This window comes from Chrysochloris asiatica, unplaced genomic scaffold (assembly GCF_000296735.1).
Source record: "Chrysochloris asiatica unplaced genomic scaffold, ChrAsi1.0 scaffold00139, whole genome shotgun sequence".
Lineage (NCBI taxonomy): Eukaryota > Metazoa > Chordata > Mammalia > Afrosoricida > Chrysochloridae > Chrysochloris > Chrysochloris asiatica.
Genome location: NW_006408657.1, coordinates 3,033,206 through 3,041,453, shown reverse-complemented (window position 1 = coordinate 3,041,453; position 8,248 = coordinate 3,033,206). Strand labels below are relative to the sequence as shown.

At 36.5% G+C, this 8,248-nt stretch overlaps 1 protein-coding gene across 2 annotated transcripts in view; it reads left to right on the top strand.

The window, feature by feature from the left end:
* LOC102838260 (dystrophin-like) overlaps positions 1–8,248 on the top strand; it is a 3,237,302-nt gene that overhangs the window by 827,619 nt on the left and 2,401,435 nt on the right. The window lies entirely within an intron of this gene.

The window sequence follows — 8,248 nt, the reverse complement described above, 5'->3', positions numbered from 1 at the left end:
AAATCTGATCTAAGACATTATATATGTATGTGTGTGTGTGTGTTTATTATAAATATAATGGCTTAAAATTGTATAGTCCAAGTTCCCTGCAGAAGAGGAAGTTAGAGAGCCTTTTCTGTGTGTCCACATTATTTTGGGAGCAGGCCACAACCCCAAGGTAACATGCTTTCAATTGACTGGCTGCTCACAACCAATCGTTATAAAGTTAATTATGCCTAGATTTCATCACCATGGGAATAAGCAAATCCCAGTTGTTAGCCTCTGGAAATCCTGGCCTAGTCAAGTTGTCACAGAACTCTAACCATTACAATGGCCGTTTGTCACTTCATAGGTCTAGAACTGAACTCATCACTGTGACCCAAGCAATAGATAGATGTATAGTCAGACAAAAACACTAGTGAGGGACACACATCATGGAATGGTCAACCACTGGAGATCAGAACAGTAGCATTTACCCAAGGACAAAATTCAAAAGAGTTGAGGAAAAGGAGCAATGGAAACAAGAAACCCAGGGAAAAAGTGGGATCAATTATGTTCTATTGTGGTGACTGCAATTCTTGAGATGAAATGAAGTGTATGATTTGCTGAATGTAAAACAGATGACTTGTTCTGCACACCTTTACTCAATCTACTGTAAAGAAGTTTGTAAAAAAATTACAACAAAAGGAAAAACAATTCCTATTGTTAAATGTATCTGCCAAGCATAATTATCATCTATTTTATTTATACATAAGACATCAAAATAGACTTTTAGTGTCAAAACATGCTGTTACAAAACAAAAAGGTAAAATATTTGGTGGTCTTGTAAACATGGATAGAAAATGTTTAATTACGAAGATTAAATAAGAGAGAAAATATGTATTATAGTAAATTTTATATTTTAAAAATGCTCACAAAGGATCATAACTTTTCAAAGGAATAAAGGTAAATACATTTTGTGACGCCTTAAGTAAAAATCAATAAACAATACTTTAGGTCAAATAATTTCATTAACAAAAGTTATTTTTGTTATGGTACATCATGCTCTTTATATTTTCTATTTGGCCTTGATTTTATAATGCAGGGGAATAGAGAGCGTTTATAAATGTTGTGAAAAGATGGAATGACTATATCTATATATCTTTGCCAAGAAATAGTTAGGAATGCTTTTGGAAAGACTTGATAGAGACATGCATTTTTCACTATTATTGGTTTTCTGTGTTGTTAATTAGAATTTGAAATAAAAATTGATTCTGAGAGATATCAAGGGAGCCACCTGAAATAAAGATTGGATAGTAAAGAGGTGGGTAATTATTGTGTTTTGAACTGGAGTCATTATTGTAATTGTGATTTTTTTTCCCTTTGTAGTTTGTTAATCACCTTTATCTCTCAGTGTTGTTTAGAGCATGATCAGATATTACTGTACTGACAAGGATTAGTCTAATAATAATTTATCATAGGCTGACAACTGCCAAAATTCATCCTCACATACGTAGCCATTGAAGCAGACAAACACTGTTTTCATCTCTGAAGCTATCTACAGTGTATTATGATATATTATTTTTGACCTGCAAGGTCACAGTCAAATGATGTTTAATCACTGTTTCAAAGTAGGACATAATTATAAATATATTTTGCATGTCTTTAATCCAGCATAATAAATCTTATAGATTTTATATTCAATATGTAGTAAAATAATATATAATATTTTGAGTGAAAATTAAGAGGATTCAAAAATATATAAATTATCATTTTATTAAACTTAATTAAAATGAACAATGTTTAATGAAAAATATGCAGATGCATAATAATGATACAAATGGTCTTATTACTACAAGGAAAATAAGGTCAAGAGATCAGGTTTGGTTGAAGTCATTTATGCAACATTTTAACTGAAAAAAAAAATCTGTTCACTGTATACAGAGGCAGCACTCTTGACATATCATATAAATGACCTCATTAATGCAAGAGAAATAAGGTCAAAAGAGACATTTTTTCTGAAGTCAATTGTGTTACATTTTAATTGAAACATAAACACTTCTGTTTTTCAAAGTGAATACCACAGTCATTTCATCACATTCCATCGCCTCCTAATATTTCAGTAGCTGTCTAAACAGTCTGAGTTCCCCACAGTATACAAAGTGATCTTTTAAACACATTAATTAGGCCCTATCTTCCTTGCTTACCACCCTTCCAAGATGTGATATTACACTTAAGAAAAAGTTTGAACTTTGAACACTGCCAACAAATGACCTATGTTATTTGGCCCGTACATATACATAATATATTTATATTGAAATCTTAAGTTTTTACAATAATGGTGTCATGCAATCTTAGTCATTTTTCTGTGGTTCAAATTCACCAGCCGCTTTTCGGAAACTCTATACAAGGTCGTTAAAGGTCAGAACTGACTGGATGGCACTTAACAACAATAACAGCAACAGTGTTCTCAAAGTATATCAATTTTGTGAGGTGTTTAGCAGCTTTATTGTTGTTCTTCCAGGTTGCATAGTATATTCCATAGTGTGTATGTACCAAAGTTTGTTTATACATTCTTCCATTGATGGGCACGTAGGTTGTCTCCATCTTTTTGCTATTGTGAATAGTGTTGTGATGTACATTGATGTGCATATATCTATTCACATTTAAGCTTGTATTTCTTGTGGATATATTCCAAGTAGAAGAATTGCTGGACCACAGTTATATTTTCAACTTTTGGAGGAAGTGCCATACTGTTTTCCACAGTGGTTGAACCACCTTACAGTCCCAACCATAATGCAAGAGGTTCCCAGCCTCTCCACACTCTTTCCACCATTTGTCATTTTCTTGCTTTTTTTGAACATCACTGTTTATGCTGGTGTGAGATGATATCTCAGTGTTGCTTTGATTTGCAGCTCTCTAACGGAGTCCTGGCCCCTACCTACTTTTCACCTTACCACACTCTGGTTCCTCTATTTAGCTAAAGTCCAGTGGAACTTTTTGGTAACCTCTTGTTTCTATAAGTTAGAATGTTTGTCACCTCTTCCCCTCCTCACTTTACATAACTGGCTCTTTCATCCTTTAAGTCACAGCCCAAAAGTCCTATCCCTTAGATTTCTTCCCCAGCTAGAAATTTTAATGTCTGAGAGTTCGTCCATTGACTTCTCTGTTGTCTAATCAATTATTAGGACAGTGTCTAGGGCTTGGTAGACAATAAATATTGCTGGACGGGATATATAAATAAGTACTATATTATAGTTGGATGGTGTTTTATTTGTTAGTCTGGGATAATAGGTTGGTGTTTATAATCTTTTTTTTTTCCTGGTTGGTTAAGCCTACTACATAGTCTCTGGCAGGACAAATAATAAAGACTCTGGGTATGTGATCAGAAAGTATAAAATATATGACAAACTCTTAATGTAAAGTCCTCAAGGAGCCCTGAGATAAGTTTTATTTGGCTTACACATCATAGAAAAAATTTGGGTTTCTGTCCTTTTTCTGTATATCTGGCACCTGAGGTGCGACATTTTGACATGGCACCATCCCACAAGAGTTGAGCTTTGGGACTCCCTTAGTTTGTAAAAGTCCTCACAATGCCTGTATCTCCAATGGTAGGCTCTGCCATTCCACTCTTTATAGAATCTGACTTTGTGTTCCCACATAGAAATGTAGCTACAGTTCAATCCCCTAGGTGAATCAGCCAGCCACCTTGAAAACTATCATAAGCAGTGTATATTCTTATATATGTGTAAGTTGCCTTGGGCATTATTGGGGAAATGAAGCCATTAACTTCTCAAGGAAATCTATAGTAATAGAAAGGACGAAAAGTCCCCATACTACATGATTGCAGAATTTCTTTCTTTCCAGTTCTAAGAATGATAGATGAGTGTCTCTTTTCTTCAGTCTTTTGTGCAGGTTTTAACAGTTGTAATGCTGAATGAGAATTTTAGTTTAGGTTCTGCCATTATATAACTTTTATTTTCTTTTTTAAAGAAATGCCCAAAGTAGCTAATTTGGCGTATGATAAGAGGTGGTATTTTTTTGGCGGGGGGTGCTGTAAGATAAACATTGGGCTGCTAACTGCAAGGTCAGTGGCTCAAATGCACTAGCTGCTTCTCGGCAACCCTATACAGGGTTACCATGAGTCAGAATCAACATGATGGCACTTAACAACTACAATAATATAAAAAGGAAGGCACTATATTGAGAGGATCAATGGAGAAATGACACTTGTAAATGCACCCACTACTCTCTTATCCACTTGATTAAGTTCCAAAGTCCAGATCATTGTGTGAAATCAACATTAAATGAAAGTTACCAACATACATCATTACATAGCAATAGCGAATCATGTCCCACTGAAGTTAACACCTTAAGCTTGACAGCCAGTATTGCTTTCACCTGGTACCTCAACATTTGTTACTGTTGGACATACTTTGTCAATGTGCAAAATAGTTGGATAGAAGATTTCTTACTATTGCTATAAATATGAAATGCTGGATAATGAGGTAGTCAATAAGTGAGGAGAATGTGTACTTCTAAGTTATTGCCATATCAGGATCCAAATAAAGTTAAAAGAAAAAGGCATTGCAATCAGCTAGGTGACAGAAACAATGCCAGGGAAGCCTGATGTTTGAGCTGCATTTTAGAGTCAGCCTTCTATGCAGGAATAGGAAAGAATGACATTCCAGGTGATTAGCATGGGCAAACTAACAACTATGAAAATAAAGAGCAAAGGACCTTCAAGCAAGAGCAAATAGTTTACTTTGGTGAGTTACTCAAAGTGCATATTCTGCACAAGCTGTCATGTTCATAACTGAAAACAGCTGAATCAAAAAGATAATGCATTAAAACAATTGGTCCTTCCAGATTATTTTCTCCATTAATTTTAATGATATATATAAGAGTTCTGGTATGGCACTTTGGATTAATTCTCTGGACTGCAAAGTCAGTTTGAACCTCAAGGTTGGTGGTTCAAGTTCACCAGGCGCTCCATAGAATCCCTATATGGGATCACTATGAGTCATGACCGACTTAATGACACTTAATGAATGATGAGTGAACTGAGAGATAATGGTTATGAGAAGAAAGCATACAGTGTTAAAGTATGAGCTATATTCAAAGATATTTTGGGGAAATGCATACCATTGTATACTGTCGTTGGAGATTTGTGGTTGTTGCTGCTAAGTGCCTGTGAGTCTGTTCCAACCCATAGTGACTCTCCTGTATATAAATGGGAGTTGTTATGTTCGGCATTTTAAAAAAATTAGTATTCACTGTGTTAACAAATCCGACAATTGGTTAATTGTATTAAACACTATGTGAAGCAATCGTTTAATTGATTAGTCAATAGAGCATGATTGTTTTCTAGTAGAAACTGTTTTAAGTCAAAGGATCCTGAGGGCACTTGTGAATCACCAAGCAACTCCTTTGGGGAAAGATCTGGCTATGTGCTCCTGTAAAGATTAGGTCCTAGAAAACTCCATGGGTGTAGTTCTACTCTGTCACATCGGGTTTCTGTGAGTTGAATAGAGTAATTAATGACAACACTACATTTTAGGACATAAGTCTATGGTCACTGTTATGTTCCTTTCATGTTTAACCTAACTGACCATAGGTAAATAACGTAATGGAGTCTCATTAGAGATATTACCTAAAAATGTATATTTAAAAAAAAAAAACAACAAGTTGCTAAAGAAACAGTTTCTGAAATGACATATTTATTCAGCTTAATTCTTCTAATGGAGGTGGTAACCTTTGTATCATAGAGGAAGTGTTGTTGTTAAGTGTGAATATTTCTAATATTTAGTGATCCTGTAAAGGGTTTCCTGGTGTCCTGATGTGGCGCTGTAAAATCAGAACTGGATTGCTAACTACAAGGTCAGTGGTTCTATTCCACCAGCTGCTCTTTAGGAGCTGTATACACACACAGTGGTTATGAGTAAGAACTGACTCAATGGCACTTGACAGCAACATAGGGTTTCCGAGGAGTGACGGGCAGGTTTGAACCAACGTTCCATGTAGCAATCCAGTGCATATTTTACAGCCAGCATCACACCAGGACTCCATAGAGTAATTAGTATTATAGATAATAAGAATAGGAGTTCTGGTTTTGGAGGAAAGGCTCCATGGGGGAAGGATTGAAAACCCAGAGAAGCTGTGCTCATGAAGCAATACCAGAGCTCTAGATCTAGCATAAGGTGCAGGGCTTCAGTTTTTCCCACGCACAAGTGGAAAAATCATAATATAAAGGAAAATACCAAGAGTTCAAAATCACTCTCAAGATGGGACTCCCTGTGCGGCCACCCTACCTGGGCAAAGTTCAGAAGGCAGGGCTACAAACAGACCAGCACAAGGAACCACCACTGAAAGCACTGCAGTGACATTTGCAAAAGGAGTTGTGGGAGATATTACACGTTTTTTCCTCGTCTTCCTTCTTTGCCCAGCCCATAAGCCTATAGGTGGGTTGGTTCGCACCCCTAAAAAAAAGGTCCAGGACTGAGCCCACAGTTTTCCTACGGCACAGAGGGAAAGAACTTGTCGGCTGCTCATGACATCAGCCTTGGGGTCGCAGCCCTAAAATTAACTTGTGCAGGACCCTTTACTCTTTCGTGTCTAGCAAGAAAAAAGCAGGCTCGTCAGGCCTGACAGACAAACCATATGAACAATCTGTAAAACCCCAACTCAAAAGAACACAACTATATCAAGGATTATTCTGTGCACATGCAGATACCTAAGTGACCTTCAGAGACAAAAATAGCAGACAATCTTTCTGCCGTTAATTTCTCAATATCTACCTGCTAAACTCTACAGTGGTGACTAGAGAGGAGGGATTTGAGCGAGTGGATAACTCCATCCACTGTTGGAAGCTTCTGTGGTGCAAGCACACTGTGTGTGTAACAAGGCTACTGGACAATGGCCACAGGTTTTTTTTTTTGTTGTTGTTGTTGTTGTGTGTTTCAAAGTGGTGGGTTTTGTCTCTGCTTTTATATTGCTTTTGCTATTTACCCTTTTGGTCACACATTTTTCCTGGAAGTGGGAGCTTTTTCTCCCTACGATATCCAAAAAGAGATAACAATCGTGGCCATATAGCCAAGCTACAAGAATAACCCATAATGTTCCACCATTCAGACAAGAGCCAATATCAGCTGCTAAGCATTACATGTGAAAACGGAAGCCTATCTACTGATGATATCCACCAGGAGACACCCAGTAAGCTTTATAGCACAGCAACAAACATCAATATAAGCATTAAAAACTCACATAACTACTGTAAATGACAAACAAAACACAACAAAAGATATCAAAACATGTCCAAAACCAGAAAAGAGTAACTAAGACAAATGAGCTGGAGACAGACAAAGGCTCCCCTAGAAGAGTAAAAGCAAGTTGAAGATTTGCCTGAGAAGGAATTTAGTAGAATGATATGGAAACAAATGCAAATACTCCTAAAAGAAGTGGAGGGCAATAAAGAAGAAGTCAGGAAAGTATTACAAGGACAATCAAACAAGATTGATACAGCATGGGAAACAATTAAAAACCTGTGAAAGGACATCCAGATGATTAATAATAAGATATCAGAAATGGACAATACACTGAAAGTAGAAAGGAGCAGAATAGAAGAGATGGAAGCCAGAACTAGCAAGCTGGATGACAAATCTCTCAATACTGCTAAGATAGAAGAGCAAGCAGTAAAAAGATTTTTTAAAAAAGGAACAAAGTCTAAGATTCATGCTGGATAACATGAAGAGGAACAACTCAAGAATTATTGCCATTCCATAAATCCCAGAATTATGAAGGCCATTAATAGAAAAATAGGGAAAAATGTGAGGGCATTAATTCAGGGAATACACAGATTACCAAACATTTTGAAAACAACACAAACAAAAGTAGACAAAATGGATGAATGGGACATATTAAAAATTAAAAATTTATGTGCATCAAAAGACTTCACCAAAAGAGTAAAAAGAGAACCCACAGATTGGGAGAAAATCTTTTGCAATGAGACATCAGACAAGTGACTCATTTCTAAAATATATAGGCAACTACAACACCCCTACAAGAAAAAGACAAATAACACAGTTAAAAAATGGGCACAGGATATGAACAGACTCTTCACCAAGGAGCAGATCCAGGCAGCCAACAAATATATGAAGAAATGTTCATGATCACCAGTCATTGCTGTTGTTGTAAAGTGCCGTTGAGTCAATTCTGACCCATAGCGACCTTGTAAGGGTTTCAGCTGGTGTCCTTGAACTGCCAACCTTGCAGTTCAAACAGCTTTGAAGTC